Raw genomic sequence first — 20,478 nt, 5'->3', positions numbered from 1 at the left:
CAGAGTGAAGAGCTCCTTTTTCTTCCTATGTCTTCTTCTCTTCCCTCTGTATTTATTCACAATATCCAAGTTACTGAATCAGTTCAGATACAACATAATATAAATGCACAATGGCATATTACTCAACCATAAAGAAAAACGAAGTCAATGTTATTTGCTGGGAAGCAGATGGAATTGGTGATCATTATGTTAAGCAAAATAAACCAGTCTCAAAGATAAGCTGATTATGAGTTTTCACATATTATGGGGAGTGGGGCACGGCATGAAAGTAAAAGGGAAACTATTAGGGGAAAAGGAAGGGGGACTCAGACCAAGTAGGGAAGAAGGTAAAGAGAAGAGCAATGTGTATGGGGGGATGATAAAAATGTGTTTTGGGGTACAGTGAACTTTACTGCTGTTACTCAAGAAAGTATGGCTCCCTAAGCCCTTCCCCTTCTTCTGGGGGTCTGGGATGGAAACTGTGAGGGAAATGCTCAGTGTGTTGGGGGGGGCGTTGAGTTGAGTCAGTGGCATCCCCCTGAGGACCTCTCTTTTCCTCCTGTGCTCTTGCTGGAGTGGGTGGTCCAGGGCTTCATATTCTTTGGAGGCCATCTGGACCATGAGGTCCACCACCTTGTTGCTATAGCAAATTCACTGTAATGCCAGGAAATGAGCTTGATAAAGTGGTCACTGAGGACAATATAAGCCCCAGTATCAAAGGTAGAAGAGTGGGTGTTGCTGTCAAAGTCACAGGAGACGACCTGTGATAAAATGTCCTATTCCTGTATGACATAAGGGATAGGAGGAAAGAATCAGGGTTACTTGCTATCAGAAATTACTCATACTATTTGGGAATGTTATCTAAGACTACATTTAGATTATAATGATATATTTCAAATTTTAGAATAATTAAATGTTTTTAAAGATATGACTGAGGGCTGGTGACATGGCTCAGACATAAAAGCACTTTTCACCAAGCCTGATGACCTAGTTCAATACCTAGGACTCACATGGTAGAAGACAAGAACTGATTCCCAAAAGTTGTCCTCTGGCCTCCACATGCATGCTGCCATACATGCAGGCCCCCAATCACCCACAAAATAAATGTATGCATTTTTTAAAGGAATGATTGATATGCTAGGAAAGAAGAAAAATGGAATCATATAAAATGCTCAGTCAAAAACATAAAAGTGCTGGGCATAGTAATACATGCCTGTTACCCAACACTCAGGAAGCTGAGGCAAGAAGATCACAAATTTGAGACCAGCCTGGGCTACAGAGCAAGACCCCATATATCCAAAGCAAATAATTATATAAATCAGTAAAATAAATAAAAGTAGATTAAAAGCTGCAAATTAAAAAGAAATTCATTTCAAAAAGATCAGAAGGGAAGATCATTCTTAATGTTTTAAAAAAAAGCAAACAAGAAAACAGAAAAAAAGCATTTAAAACAAAAGCACAAAGAATACATTCCAGAAGTTCAATGGTGCTGTCTTCCTTTTGGACATATATGAGGGAGAGCAGAGTGTTATACTGAGAAAGTCAAAATCAAGAATGGACTGCAATGATCCATGAGAAAAATGTGAAAACCCCCTTCTACATTGCAGGAGCACCTGTTACTTTAAAGCATTCAACTTTTGGGGGAGGAGAGAAACCTTACAAGCCTTTCTTGCCTTCCAGAGTCTGTCTTTCGAGCTTCCAGGGACTTGGAATGAATATGATAAGCTCAATTAACATTAAAAACCTGCAACTTCCACCTGATAAAGTACTTGTGGATAAGAAGTCATGTTCAGGAGATGGGGATGTAGCTCAGGTGGTAGAGGGCTTGCCTAACATGCAAGAAACCCTGGTTCCATCTACAACACTTCATAAACTTGGCATGATGGTATATGCTTGGTCTCTTGGCACTGAGGAAGTGGGGGCAGGAGGATCAGAAGTTCAAAGTCATCCTCAGCTACATAGTGAGTGAGTTAGAGATCAGTCTGGAATACTTGAGACCTGTCTTTGAAAAACAAAACAAACTGCTGGGCGTGTGGCACACACCTTTAATCCCAGCACTCAGGAGGCAGAGGCAGGAGGATCTTTGTGAGTTCCAGGCCAGCTGGGGCAACAGGGAGACCCTGTCTGAAAAAGACAAAAACAACAACAATAACAACAACAACAAAAAAAACCAAACCAAACCAAACCAAAACAAAACAAAAAACAGTACAAGGTAATCTACAGATTGATTTAGAGTTATAGGCCTGGACCTATGGTCTTACAGAGTCATGGTGCTGAGAGCCTATGCTAATGAAAACTCATCAGAGCTGGTTAACTACATGGAATTTCAGCAGCGACAACTAAAACTACCATATAAAGTGATTGCCAAAATGCTGGGCGAGCACCACTGAACATTAACTCAGAGGATTATGAAACATGCCAAGGAATGAACCATCGCCTATAGAGTGGATCAGCACACCAGTCAACAGGAAAATGCGCAAATGACCTTTAGAAATAGGAAAAAATAAAGTCAGTCTATTACTCAGACATAACATTAGAAACAAAAAGAGTAACAAGAATAGAATGAAAAAGAATGAACAAATATCTATTCACTAGAGTGTACTATCAGAATTAGAAATGCCATGATTTAAAGCAGAAGGAAGGGGAAGAAGGACACAAACATACTATTTAAGAAGACGCAGATGAACTGATATGCTGACATTTTGGTGGAGATCTGAATGAAGTGAGGAAAAAAATTGTTGAGAATCTCAAAAAACCTAAGCAAAAGAAAAATGTTTTAGTGACAGAAACGAGCTTTTTTCTATTGAGGGATAGCAAGGATAGGTGTTTGAAGAGAAAGAAGACACACTAAGATCAGTCCAAGACTGAGGCACAGACAGTACAATGCAGACCCAGACTACAGTTACAGATAGGCATTCTTTCAAAAAAGATACAGGTACCTGGGGCCAGGGATATGACTTAGCAGGTAAAAGCACTTGCTGTGAAATCCTGAAGACCTGAGCTCAATCCCTTTAGCCTACAGTGGAAGGAGATAACCCATTCCCAAGGCATTTATACACCCATATTCAACACCTTTGCCCTTCAGTATGTCACCACATACTGAAAAACTTTTGTTTTTTTAAATTTTAAGATACAATCCTCTGATTGTGAATGCACAATGGAGATGTGGACCTACCACAAGGGAGAGGAAGGGGAATTTTAACTAAAGACATGCGGGACTAAGGGAAATGCCAGGTACAGACCCAATTGTGGATGAAATGAATGAATGTACAGAGGATGTCACTTAATGGTTGTAGTAATGCAACCAAAAAGCAACAAGGGTCTGAAAGAAGTATCAGAATGCAGAAGTGGATTATATTGAGAAGCAGAGAGAAAGAAAACAAAAACCCGCCATGGGGACCATCAAGAATGGGATGAGGAGGAGGAGGTGTCAAGAGGTAAGATTTTTAAATCAGAGACATAGAAAGAATGCCATTTGTATGAGAAACCTGGAAAAAGGGCAATTTAATATAAAAGAAAACAGGATTTTCTTATGGATTTACAGAATGAAATAATGATTAGGAAGTGAAACAGAAATGCACAGCAAAGTGACAGACAGGCTTAAGGCCTGATGCACTTACCAGGGGCTAGCTTGCAGATCACAGAACCTAAAAAAGCTGGAGCTTTAAAATGCTGGAGCTGCAAATACATGCTAAATTTTCACTGGCATTTCAAGGTATCTACAAGCCCATTAGTGTAGTGTTCCTTTGGTTTCAAAAGTTAAAACTCTTGATTTGAAGAGAACAATGTGGGCAGAGCCCTGAGTGGCATCCAGAGTGAGTTAGAGGAAGAAAAGCACTCCAGGCAAACAAGAAAGCACAGAAGGAAAGATGTCTATAGAATTCATCAACGAGTTTGTAAAAGTGATTGAAAATACACAGAGTAAGGAATAGGAGATGGAGTATAAGATTAAAGCTGAGATGGGCCAAGAGTTCTAACTCTGACCTTTTTGCAGATGTACATTCCCCAAGTGAAGCAACACAGGCCATGGTTGAGCAAAGTCCCTGCCTTAACTAGGTGAGAAAAACAACTCCTAGTACAAGCTGTTCTTGTATCAATTTTGCATGTGAAACAAGTGAATATACTAATATAAACTAGCAAAACTGATCTATTAAGGAGAAGGACCATTACTCACAAGATTCCAAACTTAGATTTGATGTAAAAAAAAGAACAAGATCAAAAATAAAAGTTTGACTAGCAAAACTATATTGAAGGCACAACTAATTTTCACACACAATTTCACAAAACAGCAACAAGGGATTTGACTGAATGAAGCACGAACTTTCAGTCTAATGTACTCATACAAACCCTCGGATTTGAACATTTTTCGTATTTCATTGTTGCAATGGCATTTTCTTGACATCCTGAAATATACTTTTGACATTTTCGAACTCCCAGCAATTGGGACCTCAGCTTCAGAATACAACTGTTCTTGGAAATGAAAACGATATTTTTAAACGCACTGTGTGATAGTCGCTTATGTCACATTTCTAAGACGTTCTTGGAGAGTCACACTTTTCTTTAAAGTTATCATTTTACTGGGCGTGGAAAAGAGGGTTCCCCACCACCAGCATCGTCACAGAAATGACAGGGACAGGAGGCCCCGCAACACGATGATTCAGTTTCTTCATATAAATCTGCTTAAGCAACAGCGGTCCCGGATGGGATCATAGGCGAATAGGGAGAAAAGTAATCACTAAGTAAAAATATCCAGCAACTAAAGCAAAAGGTGCACGCTGGCCAGTCAAGGACGATGTAAAACGGAGAAACCGTCAAGTCACCCGCGAACCGCTGGAGAACACCCAGTCCAGAGTCTGAGCGCAACTGGGCAGAGTGGTGGGGGTGGGACGGCCGGGCAGGCGGGACTAGAGAAACCAGGACAGCTTGCGGCTGGGCCGGGCCGGCGGCACGGGGACGACTCAGCCTTCAGTACCGGGACGACTGGACCCGCAGCACCTGCCAGCACCGCGGCCTGCACGCCCCGTCCCCCAGGCCGGCCTCTGCGAGAGAGCGGCACCGGCCTCGCCCACCCGGCCCTCGCCACTCACCGGGATGCAAACCGCAGTCGAGCAGCCGCCCCCAGTTGCCTCCCGCAGGCTCTGACGTCCGCATCAGCTGGCAGGCCTCCCCGCACCTGCCAAGCCCCAACCCAAACAGACACTGGCGCGGCATCGCCCCTCCGCCGCGCCCTGCCCCGCCCCCAGAGGAAGTGACGCTCGGCGCCTCTCTCTACCAGGCCGCCGGGGAGCGCTTTTCCACCAGTCTCCAGCCGGGGGCCTCCCACTCAGTCAGGCCTCTGGGCCCTTCTACGCTTGCGCAGTAAAGTTTGACCTGGGAGGTGGGAACGGGAGGCCGTGGAGGACGAATGTGCGCGTGCGTGTGGAGAGGCGCGGCTGGAGAGGTGACGGGCTATCCTTTTACGGTCTGTTAGAGCGCTGGCACCGAGAGGTGTTGCTTTTCACCTCAGGGCTGGACCTCGGAGCAGAGTCCCCACTTGCTTGCTTGCTCGTCACCACCATCCCCTTTCAGCAGGGCTGAGCCTCCAGGTCCCTGAAAGCCCTGCGCATGCTCTGTGTCGTCCCTGTTCCTGAGGGCTGCCGTGACAGCAGCCTGGGTGTGGGTTGCCAGGCTGGGCCCCTGCCATGCAACCGTAGTGGCACATCCCCTTTATCTGTTCCTAGGCATAACCACCAGGTCTAAGTGTCACTGGAAACGCTTTTGCATATATTGTACTGTTAGCATATACTGTCTCACCAATGGTCCCCTGGTCAACACGTCGGAATTCTGGTATTTTATGCATACCGGGGAGGTGAACTAGAACCCACCACAAGTCTAATGCTAACTAGTTACCAAGAATGTCGGATTACGTTCTCAGGCTTCACCTTCGAAGGTGTCAGTGCTGTAGGCTGGTAAGATGAAGAATATTGTAGTCCTTTAGAAAAGGACTTAGAGGAGCTGTCAAACTCACTGAAAGAAATTTTCAGTTAAGGAGGACCAGCATTATTAGAGAGGTTATGGCAGTAGCAGTAGGATTGTAAGTTCGAGGTCAACCTGGGTTACATAGGGAGACCTTGACATCTCCCTCCTCTTAAAAATATAATAGGAGCATGCTAAGTTAGTTTTAGGGGGTGGGGGAGTGGTTGGTTTGTACATCCTATTTGGTTGGCCCCAGCAGTGTATTAGCCACAGCTGTTATTTAGCTTCACATAGTTAAAGGTGAACACCACAAACTGAAAGAAAGGCTTGGAACTAACTTTGGGTCTTGATGTTCTATTGTTAAATAAAGTATCCTGACATTTGAAACGATGAAAGGATTGTTCACAACTATTTCCATAGTGAGAGATCAGGTTCAAGTTCTAATACAACAAAGAGAGGTGGGGTTTAGAACCAGTGGACAAAAGTAGTGGTCAATGGCTGGCAATTACAAAGAGGCGATATCACATCAAGGGTAAAAAAACATTCTTGATAAACGATTTAACAAGATCCTTACTGTGGGCTTGTGAAGGTGGCCAGTTTTCAAGGGTCTGGGATTCCTTTGGTATCAACTTAGAGGATCCTTGGTAAAACTGTACTTAGGTAGGCCATGACAGAGGCTATTTGAGAAACAGCAAAGGAGGAATCTAACTCAACTTTGGTCAAGGAGTGAGTCTGACACCATACACTTTCCTTTTGTGTTCATTTCTCAAGTTAGATAATATTTCTTCCCATGTCAGACATTTCCAAGTGACTCCCAATCCCCCTGCTCCTCCTTTCCCCCTCCCTTGCCCATTACCATACCTTTAATCAGTCACAAACCCTGATGCATATTACTGTAGAATCTCTTGCAACTTTCTTCAGCTCTGCATTCTCATTTTCACTGCCTTAGTTTAGATTCTCCTTGTTTGTTAATCTCACCTAAACAGGTTCTACAGTTTTAACTAACCTCTAACCCTGTCTCTTGTGCAGCTAAAGTCAAAACTGCAAATCCAGATTAGAAAGCTTTTGCCAACACTGAATCTCCAACAAACCGTATAGGCATGATAAGCTCTGACCCCATACTTTCCCACCCCTTGCCTATCACTCTTTACCCTCCAGCTACACATGTACTTCCCCAAGCCCTAAGCCTTTTCATAATTAGTGTCTCTGTTCATGATCTTGGCTCAGATTCCCTCCTGCCCTGTCCTCATACAGATTTGTCCTTCAACTAGGAAAATCTTTTCTTGCTCCATAGTTGTGCATGCTTCACCTATTGCCCTCACTTCACAGCACTGTAATTTGTTCATTTGTGTGCTGACCAGTTTCTCCATAGGCAAGTAGTATGAAGCAATTATATTTGTATCTTCTGATTCTGTATACTGGAAATTTTAGGGAGTTCCATATGGGTTTCCAGATGATGGCAGGGAAGTCGGTGTTCCCTCTTGGGGTTTCTTAGTCTCATTAATAAAGAATTTAAGAATGATTTCAAATGGAAGTTTGAGGACCATTTTTATTAGAGTTCAAAAGAAAAATACTCCAGGATAGGCAAGCTGTAAGTCTCCTCCTGTCTAGCAGAGGAGTGGGGAGGACGCTTATATGTTTGAGTTAATCCAGCATGGAGGTCAGCCACATGCTGTGGAGAGAGGCTTTAGAGAAAGAGTAAAGAAGCCCAGAGTACCAGAAAAAGCATACTTAGGTTCCAGCATCTGAAAGAAAGAGACAGGAAAAAGATAAAGGAAAAATTGCAACTTTCTGAGCCAGAAAGGTAGACAGACCCAACAGAACCTCATGATAGGGACTGTGCTAGGGGGTGGGAATCCTGGGAAGGAAAAGGACAGTCTCTAATTAAAGGAATCATTATTATTTCTATCTCTTTAGCATGGCTGGAGGTAAGCCCCCTTTCCTAGAGATAGTATCACCTTCCAGAGGGGTGTTCTCTTGGCAGGTCATTGGCTAGCCTAACTAGAATGTTAGGTCTCCACCTATGCCAGAGATTTCATCTTCTTGACCATAAGGAACTAGTTTTCCCTTAATGATCCTTTACTGATGTCGTGTCAATTGGACATATTACCCAACAAACAATAGACTCATCCTGTAGTGTAGCATTGGCTTTTAATTTTTCTTTGGTGAAAAAAAAATGTGTATTTAGAATTAGCCAGCTGGGATATTTAGGTGATCTCAATTTTGCTGGCAGCATCCAAAGCATCGTAATCAGGATCCAGTCAAACATTGGCCTTCTTCTGTTTATCAGGCCTGATCAGGGTATTGATCTTGGCCACATCAATGTCATAGAGCTTCTTCAAAGCCTGTTTGATCTGGTGCTTATTGGCCTTGATATCCACAGTGAACACAAGTGTGCTGTTGTCCTCTGTCTTCTTCATGTCTGGCTCTGTGGTCAGGGGGAACTCGATGATGGCATAATGGTCAAGCTTGTTTCTCCTGGGGGTGCTCTTCTGAGAGCATTTAGGCTGCCTCTGGAGCCATAGGGTCTTGGGCTGCTGAAGGTGAGGGACATGGATCTTCTTTTTGTTGCTGTGGGCATCTTTCAACACTGCTTTCTTGAGCTTTCAGTCCCTTTGCTTTGGCTTCAGCTTTTGGAGGGGCAGGAGCTTTTGATGCCATCTTTGCCTTGACTTTTAATTCTTATTCAGATCACTAGTTTGGAAATAAAATCAACTTATGATTTTTGGCCACTGGAGAAAGTTTTGAGAAAAGAAGAAAATTTTATTTAATTCCACCCAAAATAAATTCAGTAGTAAATAAAGTAGATTATCTTGTGTATTAACAACAGACTAATGCCTTTAGGAAATAGTTCATACTTGGAATAAAGATAAATATGGTACTTGTTTAACTTGATGGTCTTCTGAAGCTAGGTCAAACAGACATCCACATGGCTGCCATGTTGTGTGCTTGCTATGTTCACTCCATTTAAAAGGCTTATTGGTTACTTTATCTAGTTTGGCTATTTCCTTCCTCTATATCCATAGTCAGACCCTTTTTCTATTAACTGTTAAGGTCTGGTTCATATTAGCCTCTTCAGAGAACTTCTAGTCTCTTCATTATTCAAACAGAACTTAATAATGTAGACATATGATGTAAGATATTTTCCTAAATTACTTAAGAGATATTTCAGGAAATAATTCTAGGATAGTCACTGTGGTAGGCAAAGGAATTGCTTCCTAAAATATGTGGATGACCAGTGCTTGGAACCTGTGAATAATTTTGTTACATGGCAAGGGAATTTTACATATGTGATTAAGGCCACTGATTTTTTTTGTGTGGTTTCCTCTTTCTTTATTAGACTTTGTAGATGCCACACAGGTCTAAAAGTTGCTCCAAACCAGAAGTACTAAGGACAAGGGTGGAAATAAATAATTTGTTCTAGAGTCAAATATGAGTAGTGATTAGTGCCTGAGAACTTGGATCATGTCTCAAATACCACGTTCCAATGTATAGCTCAAATACCATGTTCCAATGTATTGCATCATGTTTTTAACAGTTACAGAATAAAAAAGTAAAAAATCAAGGCACTTTTCAAATATATTGTTGGGAAAGTCACATAGGAAGTTTACAGCAAAGCAAGACAATCTCTTTTATAGGTTTCAGATGTTATTTGATGACATTCTTACTTTTTGGATTGATGGAAGCTAGTGTTATGTTAATATACTCTAAAAGGATTTTCCTGATTGTCACAAAGATACTAGGTCAAATGAGAAGATAGCTCCAGTAAATTTGGCTCCAGACCTACAACATTCCAGCACTCTACAATCATGGAGGTCCTGATTAGTCATTCAACTTTGTGGAATCTTTAACACAAGTGCAGTTTTTACCTGGAAACTTCAGTTCCCATATTTACCTGACTCTGTCATGAGAGGCTCTTGGCTAACAATCAGTTAGGAGATGGAGGCCTTAGCCTTTAGGCAGCAGGAGCTGAATTTGCCTTCATCCTACTGTAAAAATTTAAGTATGTCATTTTATAAGCATAGTCTAGTAAATTTGAAAGCACATTCTTTTTTAGAACCTTCAAGTATAAGCGTTGGCCAGCTGATACCTTGATTTCCTTCTTCTGAGACCTTTGGCAAAAAAACAAGCTAATTCTCCCTGGACTTTTGATCTATAGAACTGTGACATAAGTTTAACATGTTTTAAGCCACATAATGTGTAGTATTTTGTTCAGTAGCAATGAAAAACTAATCTAATTAAGCTGTATATAATTTGAAGATATAAAAGAAAAAAAACTATTTTTACTCAGCACTGAGGCATTATATTTAGTTAGCACTCAGTAAATATTTTGTGAGTGCATATGAATGAATTAAGTATCATTGATTCAACCTTTACTGAGTGCCTTCTACATGTTTAGCACCAAGGGGTTCACTGGAGGTGAAGAATTGAAAAGAATGGTAGGCAAAGGAATTGCTTCCTAAAATATGTGGATGACCAGTGCTTGGAACCTGTGAATAATTTTGTTACATGGCAAGGGAATTTTACATATGTGATTAAGGCCACTGATTTTTTTTTGTGTGGTTTCCTCTTTCTTTATTAGACTTTGTAGATGCCACACAGGTCTAAAAGTTGCACTGTTAAATAATTATTAAAGAGTAAGCAGGACTGAGTTCCTGACCCAGAGCTCCAAACCAGAAGTACTAAGGACAAGGGTGGAAATAAATAATTTGTTCTAGAGTCAAATATGAGTAGTGATTAGTGCCTGAGAACTTGGATCATGCCTCAAATACCACGTTCCAATGTATAGCTCAAATACCATGTTCCAATGTATTGCATCATGTTTTTAACAGTTACAGAATAAAAAAGTAAAAAATCAAGGCACTTTTCAAATATATTGTTGGGAAAGTCACATAGGAAGTTTACAGCAAAGCAAGACAATCTCTTTTATAGGTTTCAGATGTTATTTGATGACATTCTTACTTTTTGGATTGATGGAAGCTAGTGTTATGTTAATATACTCTAAAAGGATTTTCCTGATTGTCACAAAGATACTAGGTCAAATGAGAAGATAGCTCCAGTAAATTTGGCTCCAGACCTACAACATTCCAGCACTCTACAATCATGGAGGTCCTGATTAGTCATTCAACTTTGTGGAATCTTTAACACAAGTGCAGTTTTTACCTGGAAACTTCAGTTCCCATATTTACCTGACTCTGTCATGAGAGGCTCTTGGCTAACAATCAGTTAGGAGATGGAGGCCTTAGCCTTTAGGCAGCAGGAGCTGAATTTGCCTTCATCCTACTGTAAAAATTTAAGTATGTCATTTTATAAGCATAGTCTAGTAAATTTGAAAGCACATTCTTTTTTAGAACCTTCAAGTATAAGCGTTGGCCAGCTGATACCTTGATTTCCTTCTTCTGAGACCTTTGGCAAAAAAACAAGCTAATTCTCCCTGGACTTTTGATCTATAGAACTGTGACATAAGTTTAACATGTTTTAAGCCACATAATGTGTAGTATTTTGTTCAGTAGCAATGAAAAACTAATCTAATTAAGCTGTATATAATTTGAAGATATAAAAGAAAAAAAACTATTTTTATGAGATTAAAGGCGGGCACCCCACCCCTGGCTAAGACTATGGGAACTTTTAGAGACAAACTGAATACATTTTAAATTATGAGATGGCCTTGAGCCTACAAAGACAAAGGAGGAAGGTTATAGTTTAAAAAGTAATGTTCAGGTGTCAAGTTGGCAAGGGTAGACTTGTGATGGTTAATATATACATACATATATATGTGTGTGTGTGTGTGTATATATATATATTCACTTTGTGTATTAGTGTTTTGGCTCTATTCAAGTACACTTGTGTGTGCAATGCCCACAGTGGTCAGAGGAAGGCGGTAGATCCCCTGGAACTGGAGTTACAGATGGTTGCTAGCCATTATGTAGGTGCTGGGATCCTAACCAGGGTTCTCTGCAAGAGCAGCCAGTGCTCTTAACCACTGAAGCCATCTCTCCAGCCCAAGAACTGAGATTTTGTGGAACTCAAGGTATGAACTTACAGGGCTGGGAGATAGAACTTTTAAGCCAAGTCTTAAATGAAGATGTTAGAAGGAAGGCAGATGACAACAGTGGAGGTAGCAAAGGCAAAGGGTAAAAGAAGAGGTTTACAAGAGGGGCACCGTGATCAAAGGCAGTGAGGGAAGGACCCAGTTACTGACATGAGTCATGAGTATATGTGAAAGTGACTGCTTGTTCCATGTTGCTAGTACTAGAAATGTGACTAAAGGGTTGAGTGAAAACTAAGGCTGAACTATATTCTAGGTGAACTGAGTCACTGTCTGATTTAAAGTCAAAAGGGAAAGAAAATAAAATTAAAGTTAAGTAGATTCCTTTTGGTACCATGACAGGGCAGAACTGGGAGTTGATGAGCACTGGTGTTATGTTGTCTTCCTATTTAACCTCAATAAAATCATTCTCTGGCCCCAACTTTACTTTAAAGAGCCTCCCATCTGTACTCTAGACTGGCACTCTATATGTTAGAGGATTGAGCTACTGAGCTACAACTGGACCACAGATTGGCACTCTAGATTTTTCAATCTGGCTTGAGACCAGTTATTATCTAATTTCCTGATGGGACATTACCCAGAGGAGCTTAACCAGTGGAAAATAAATGGGTTATATAAAGTAATTTTCTGAATGAAAAAAATAGCTTTATTGAAAGATTAATTATATACCAGATTTTGGCATAGGAGTTACCATAAAATTTCTTAATGCCACACATAATTATATTTTCTTTAACTTGCTTTTGAAATTGAGTTGCATATTATTTTTTAAATAATATTCTTTGCTTTATTCATAAAATATTTCATCCAGTTAAAAATTCAGGAAGAGCATTCTAAAAGCACTCCCAATATTCAATTTTATTTTAAATTTCTTATAAATAAATATCAGTATGTGTATTACTTAACTTCAGAGATTAAGTAAGTAGGTCCCTCCTTACTGGTTAAAATACTATGTATATAATTATTTCTGCAAATCTCTCTTTTCTCAGGAGTGAAAGTTCTCAAAAACTCAGTTTAATCATTCAAAGGCATTATAACCTGTGGGCAGGGAATGAGGTTCAAAGATTGGACCACATAACTAGGGCACACCAACCCCCTCAATAGCTTCATAACTTGTTAGGTCTTTGAAGAAATTGGCAATTTATACTGATCACAGACTCCATCTTGAAACAAAAGTTTTTACCAAACAATAAATACCAAAAAAAAAGAGAAATGTCATATAATGTATTTTGATATATTTGGATTCCTTTTCCATCTCCACCCCTACCTGACTACTTGCCCAATTTCATGGCCTTTATTATTAATAATTTTTTGGTTTTTGAGACAGGGTCTCCCTGTAGCCCCAGCTGTCCTTTAATTCACTATGTAGACCAGGCTGGCCCTGAACTCACAGAGATCTGCCTGCTTCTGGCCCTCCCAAGTGCTGGGATTAAAGGCATGCACTACATCCAGCATTATTAATATTTTTTAAGGCCTACTGAGTCTAATTTGTGTCTCCAGATGTTCCTCAGTATAGGTCCATACCCTGACCTGGTCAACCTTCCCAGGATGACACCCTTAAAGAAAACTGATTTTCTCTCACCCAGAAGCAATCAGTTGTCAATAGTTCCTCAGGAGGGTTAGAGCTTCTTGCCTACCTCACCTTCTCCATGTTCCAATGTCACCAATCTATGGGTATAATGATAACTCACGAGGTTTAATATTCTGGTTTAATAGTATGACCATTTAGCAAAATAATAGTAGTATGTTCTTCTTTATGGTCTGGTCTCTGACCTGTCTAGCAACAGGTTCCTAGGCCTGATAACAGTGTCAGGTATGGACTCCATCTTGTGGAGTGGACATTAAATCCAAGCAGAAAGTGGTTGGTTACTTCAATAACATTCATGCCACTATTGCACCAGTGGGCCTATCTTGCCAGGCCAGTTGGTATTTTGCTTGCTGTGTTCACAGCTGGGCAAGATGTTGATTACTATTCTAGTTTATGCATAGTACCTTCCAGCACTATGAAAGCTAGCCAGTAGAGAGGAAGCTTTGAAGTCAGTACCAGCTTGATTTCTTCTTATTAGTTCTATGATTCATGTATGTAGTGTCTTTAGTAATAGGGTCTAATCATCAAGTTCTTGTGAGTAACCAAGAACAATGGCAATAGACAGCATTGTTTGAGGGTCTCTGGGAACCCTCTGATCAATAGCTCCAAAAGAGGAAGTCCATTCCTGGCATTGGGCTTTTTATTAGTAGCTTATGGTGTCTGGTAGGGGCATTGTCTCCCTAGTGTAGAGTAATTACAGTTAAACTCTTTTTATATTGTGTATGTATATATTTTCATATACTTATTTAGTAGTAGGTTTCCATATGATATTTTCAAAATACCTTCAGTGTTGGTTATTCCCCCCATACTCCTTCCTCTGCCCTGCCTTCCCATTTCCCCACCCCATTTAACCCTTCATATTCCATTCTTGAGTGCTTTTGGTAGTTCTGAGATGTTACAGATTTTTCAGGAAATAGCAGTATTTGGGGAGTGCAATAACGCTTATGAAGAGCTTGTTTTTGAAGTGGGGCAATCTTAGGTTGGAATTCTAACATTTCCACTTGAGAAAATTACCCAACTTTTAAGTGTTGGTTAGACTAGTTGAAAAATATATTCTGTTTTCAAAGACATTTGGATCTAGTTTGAGATAGAATGTCTTTTTTTAAATGATATTAACACTTGCTCATATTTTACCATGAAATAATTACAGTATGGTCTTCAGTGCCCTATGAAGTAGATTTTCTTTCACTACCAAAATGATAGTGAATAACTTCTCTGTGTCTAACTTTTCTTGGTGAAAAAGGAGGTGAATATAGTGATACTCATCTTACAAGGTTTTATGGAAGCTTAAATGACATAGTACATGTACAATGCCTAGTATTTATCAAAATATTTATTGTATGCACATAAAATTAATCTGTATACTTTAACCTAACAATGCAACTTTGCTAAAGAGTGCTAGCAATCATTAAGCCTTCAGGAAGTCATGATCTTTTTGCTGGAGGTTCCTGCTAGATATTAATGACTACTGACTGATCAGGGTGGTGCTTGCTAAAGGTTGAAATGTCAGTTTCTTTTATGTGTATGTTTTTACCTTCATTTATGTATGTGTACCACATGCATGCAATGCCCATGGAGGCCAGAATAATGGAGTCAGATTTCCCTAGAACTGGAGTTGCAGATATTTGTAAGCTGCTATGTGGGTGCTGGGAACTGAACCCTGAGTCCTCTGAAAGAGCAGCAAATGCTCTTAACAACTTGGAGCCAATTCTCCTGCTCCATGACACGTATCTTAAGACAATAATCAAGTTTTCTGTATCAATTGATTCCTCCTTTCATGAAAAATTTCTAGGTAGCATGCAATACTATTTATAGCACCTTGATAATAGAACTTCTTTCAAGATTGGAATTATTCCTCTCAAATCTTGCCACTCTCTGATCAACTAAGTTTATACAATATTCGAAGTCCTTCATTTTCATTTTTTTAAAATGTCCTCACCAAAAGAAGATCCCATTTCAAGCACTTTTTTCTCATCTATAATAGAAATCCCTCCTCTGTTATTCTTATCTTGAGATAATTTTGGATAATTTTAGTTCTCTTGACATTTACATCAGATCTGCAGTTAATCCTCTACTGAAGCCTTGAGCCTTTCAAAGTCACTCATGAACACTGGAATCAGCTTCTTCAAAATTCCTGTTAATGTTGATATTTTAATCTTCTCGCCTGGGTCACAAATATTCTTTTTTCAATTACAAAAAAATTTATTGGGGAGCTGGAGAGATGGCTCAGCAGTTAAGAACACTGACTGCTCTTGCAGAGGACCCAGGTCTAATTCCCAGCACTCACATGGCAACTAACAACTGTCTGAAACTCCATTTCCAGGCGGCCCAATGCCCTCTTCTGACCTCCGTGGGCATTTCAAGACACAGGTGCACCTACATGCATACAGGCAATACACTCATACACATAAAATAATAAAATTAATAAAAATTTATTGGATTTTTGTGAATTTCATTCAATATATTTTGATCATATTTAGATCCCCTTCCCTATCTGCATCCCCCTAGTAGTCCCCCCCACTGGATTTCATGGACTCTGTCATATGTATTAAGGCCTATCAAATCAAATTTGTGTCCCCCAGTTGTCCTTCAGGTGGATCACAAATTTCTTAATGGCATCTAGAATGGAAAATTCTTTCCAGAGGTTTTCAGTTTACTTTGTCTATATTGGCGGGATCACTATGATGATCATAGCCTTGCACAATGTATTTCTTACATAATAAGACTTGAAAGTTGAAATTGCATTTTGTTTTTTGTGTTTTTTTATTGATTTGTGCGTGTGTGTGTGTATTTAATACAGAACATCCCAAACAATTTTATTCATCTTTATACCTGCATCCCAAATGGCACCCTCTCATAGTACCCCCTCACTTGAAGCCCATATATTCTGTCATCCCTGTTACTGTCCACTGTGCTGTCAGTGCCCCCAGTTACTCCCCAAGGCAAGTCCATCTGCTGAGTCTAGTCAGCCTATCTAGAGTCCTTTATTTTAGGGAAGATCAGCTCTTCCTCATCTAGCAGCAATCAGTTGCCAACATTTCTTTAGATAAGATTGGGGTCTGCTGTTCATTTTCCCAGTGCTATGCTGGGTTACTGTCTGGGAGTCTCTTGGGCCACCCTGGCCAACAACTCAAAGGAAGATATCTCCTGTCTGGCATTGTTTCTTGTTATGTAGCCTTTAGCTATACACATGGACTCTTAAAGAAATATACTGATCACTTTAATCTTTGCTTACACTTTCCTTTTGGGTGTTTAATATTATACAGTTGGCCCAAATAAACCAACTTATTTTTACTACTAAGGTCATTTGAGGATCTGTTCTTAGGGGTCACATGGGCTTGGGAGGAGAGCCCGGCTCCTTTCTTTTACCAGTCCCATCTATGTGAAGATAAGTCAAAGGTCCTACTTGACTATGCCTGGCTTCACTTCGAAGCATGGAGGAAATGTTTTCTCTGTTTTGACCTTCCTCTTTGTAGACTGGATGCTGGTTCAAATCCATCTGGTTGGGTCTCCATAACCTCCCTGAATAAGAGGACAGATGACTTACCACAGTTACAGACTATTTTGAGAGATGTTCCATACTCTCCTGGAACTTAGTTGACCTTGGAGAGCAAGGATCAAAAAACTGTTCTTTAAGTCCCTCTGACTGGATTAGTATAGGCCTCAAAGTATGACTGTTAAGCATCCAAGAAGGTTAGTTACACCAGTCTGGTACTTTTAATTGCCATATGCTATGTAGATAAAGCTTGAGCAAAAATGAAACATGCTCAGATAAACCTTGATTAGACATATATTTTGTTCCTTGAACTAGTTTTTTGTATAATTTGTCAGTAGGTTGTTGGACTAATATGGTTCCCTCTGGTTTTTTAAAACTAGCTAGGCATTATTTATCTCTCTCAGTATCTAACAGTTCCACCATGGTTTCCCCATTTAAAGTGCCCTCACTTTTCCCATTTCTCTCTTTGACTCATTGGCTGCAAGATGAAAATGGGATTGGCAGGCATGCTCATAACATTATTCTTATATTTACATCTCTGTCCTTGGTACACTGTAAATGAGCAATAGTGTTTGGGAAGGAATCCCACCTGCTGAGCTATCTTACTGGCTCCCTTTAAATTAATTTTTTGAGCTGTTAACAACATTAGGTTAGAAAACAAAAATAACAATATAATTACTTCAACTTAAGAATAGAGGCAGCAAGCAAGAGAGTCAGTGTAATGTAGTAGACTTTGAGTTGGTTTAATGTTTGTCAGATGCGGACAATCACATGTACCTTCCAAAAATATGAATTTTCAGGCTCTGCCTCTTGAAATTGTAATTCAAAAGGTGGTGGCGATTTGGAATCATATTTTAATATTACCATGTGATCAAACAAATGACTAATAGCCTTTTTAGTCTGTTGACTTTTTTGGTAATCTGGCAAAACTAATGGATTCTTCCTTAGAATAGCTTAGTTTGACTTGGAGTCTATTGTTAGGGATTCAGGTTCATTTTGGCATACATGGTGAAGGAGAGTGGCAGCTCCCTTGAAACTATATGTGCTTGGGGCTCAGGAGCTCCTGAGTAGAAGTCACTCTATGCCTGAAGTGTGTCTGGTAAGGTGGTAAAATGAGAAGTCTGAGAGACATCCATTTACATTTCTGCTGAGTATGTCTTGGGAGACAATCCACCCTAGTGAAGATAGAACAAAGTTCTGTGAACACAAGACTGCAATAAAGCCTAAAGCCTACCAAGAACTCCAACCTGCCCCTCTGCCTTGTAAATATCCATAGTTGTCAGGTCTATCACCATCCTATGCTTTGAGAGAAAAGACCATTAAAATGAATAAGAATGGTTCCATTAAACCATGTAATTTCCTGGAGCACATGTTGCACTACTGTATGTGATATGTAAGGCAGGTACCCATTCTCCATGAGGGCCCACACACCATTTCATGGCCACCAGCCACACATGGGGTTCAAGCTTCAGTGCCAGGAAAGGAGGAAGGCCATTGGAATTCAGAAGGTTGAAGAGAATGAGAGGAACCACAGGCAGATGAGACATACGTTATTTATCCTCATAAAGGCCGCTAGGCAGGCACCCAGGTGCACGTTGGCACACAGGCAGTCATGGGCAGACACAGAGACTAGCATGCAGGCCTACAAACAAATGTATGTAGGCATGCTGGCAAAAGAAAAGAGCTCTGGCCTCTGACCACAGGCCATATTACACAGAAACACACAAAAGCGATACTCTGTCCCAAATAGTTACATAGCAAGCAGATTAAATCACTGTTTAATTTTGGGGTCCCAGACATTTGGTGTCAGCTATTTTGTAATGACCATGCCAGATGGCCATATCAACACTGGTGTTGGAAACTAGGATGACCTGCCTTTGAATGAGTGCACCTGAGTCCTGGAGATCAAACCATGACCTCTGCTTATGGATGAGACCCTGAACACCGGAGTCTCAGGACCCTGACATGCAGAACAGCTGCATGTTTAGTAGAGGAAGTTGGCCAGATCAGATAGGCTGACTGTGTTCCTCATTCTAAGAAAGTCATCTTAACTTCCCTGTCTGAGAGAGTGAACATTTTGATCAATACATCATCAGACAATAGCCCTGAGCAAGGTATAAATATCCTGCTATGTGATTGCCTTAGTTTACACCAGCAAAAAGTTAGTGTTCCTGTTTCTTTGTTTAAAAATATTCTAATGCTTTGTATACAACTTCAAAAGCTACATGTAACTGCCAGTTTTTTTTTCTGTATAAAAACATGTTGAACTTTTAATAAAGTGGGATTGTAACCAGACCCACAAGTCCCCAGAATCTCTTCACTCTGCATCTCAGATTCCCCACTATCTCAGAGCAGGACCCCCCATAGGGTGGCCTTTTCATACCATACTAAGTATAAACTGACCCTTTATGACCTTTTGTTTCCTATAACACATAAACCATGGAAGTATACTACATATTAGAAGCCAGTTCTGGGATTCCCAAAAATGCTTCAAGGGGTTGTTGAAGAGGTTTTCAGAGTTGTAGAGAGCCCTCATCAGTAAATGGAGTCATGGTTCTGTGATTGTTTTGCTCACTGATATGTATATAAAGCTTGCCATTATGACCTTTGCTTACTAGGTACTCAATGAATATTTTTTAAATTTATTCATTTTTATTTTATGTGTATGAATGTATTGCCTGCATGTATAAGTGTGCCTGTGTCATATAGTGCCCATGAAGGACAGAAGAGGTTGTCAGATCTCCTGGAACTGAAGTTACAGATGGCTGTTAGCCTCCATGTGGGTACTAGGATACGAGCCTGGGTCTTCTGCAAAAACAACCAGTGCTCTTAAATGCTGAGCCATCTCTCCAGCCCCACTCACTTAATATTCATTAAATAAATTTAAGTGAATGAAAGAAGGTATGACTTTATAGATAGAGGTTAAATTTGGACAAATTAGGTTATGCTAGTCCTTATATGATAAAACTAACTCACCACTTCTAGAACCTTTATCCAGGAAATTGCCAGAGCTCTAAAAAATTTTAAAAGAATGTCAACTGCAAACATATCTGAAATGAAGTCTCAAGAAAAAAGGCCTACATTTATGTTAATGATTCTACAAGGCTGATTGATGAGAGCTTCATGGTTATGGAGAGTTGAAATGCTATAGATCCAGAGCCAAATTATCTCAGGCTGCTTTTATCTTTCATTCACTGTCCATCTGTTTCTGACCTAACATCCTTGTGACTATCAGGTGAAATGCTTGTGAATATATTAACAGACCACTAGGTTCCATCAACCCAAAGAGCCGAGAATGTTAGCAGATGACATCTATAGCAAAGAGTTTCCTACTTTGTTGTAACATGCTTACTTAGTGTTTTCACCAAAGTATTTATGAAGAGGGCTTTGATTTATGACTTTCTTTGTTCTGTA

The 20,478-nt window shown here is 40.1% G+C and overlaps 2 protein-coding genes across 3 annotated transcripts in view; one reads left to right on the top strand and one right to left on the bottom strand.

Annotated features, from left to right (window-relative positions):
• Pnpla8 (patatin like phospholipase domain containing 8) overlaps positions 1-5,227 on the bottom strand; it is a 49,468-nt gene extending 44,241 nt beyond the window's left edge. The window contains exon 1 of one of the 2 annotated variants that reach the window (XM_008830690.3): positions 5,067-5,227. The gene's annotated coding sequence lies outside the window, so the exon portion shown is untranslated. The remainder of the gene's footprint in view (positions 1-5,066) is intronic. The other variant, XM_008830691.3, reaches the window with a different exon arrangement.
• A 136-nt stretch (positions 5,228-5,363) lies between these two features.
• Dnajb9 (DnaJ heat shock protein family (Hsp40) member B9) overlaps positions 5,364-20,478 on the top strand; it is a 50,066-nt gene continuing 34,951 nt past the window's right edge. The window contains exon 1 of the mRNA XM_008830687.3: positions 5,364-5,419. The gene's annotated coding sequence lies outside the window, so the exon portion shown is untranslated. The remainder of the gene's footprint in view (positions 5,420-20,478) is intronic.

This window comes from Nannospalax galili, unplaced genomic scaffold (genome assembly GCF_000622305.1).
Source record: "Nannospalax galili isolate Female #2095 unplaced genomic scaffold, S.galili_v1.0 scaffold312, whole genome shotgun sequence".
In the NCBI taxonomy this organism is placed as follows: Eukaryota; Metazoa; Chordata; class Mammalia; order Rodentia; family Spalacidae; genus Nannospalax; species Nannospalax galili.
This window is presented reverse-complemented; position numbering and strand designations above follow the sequence as displayed.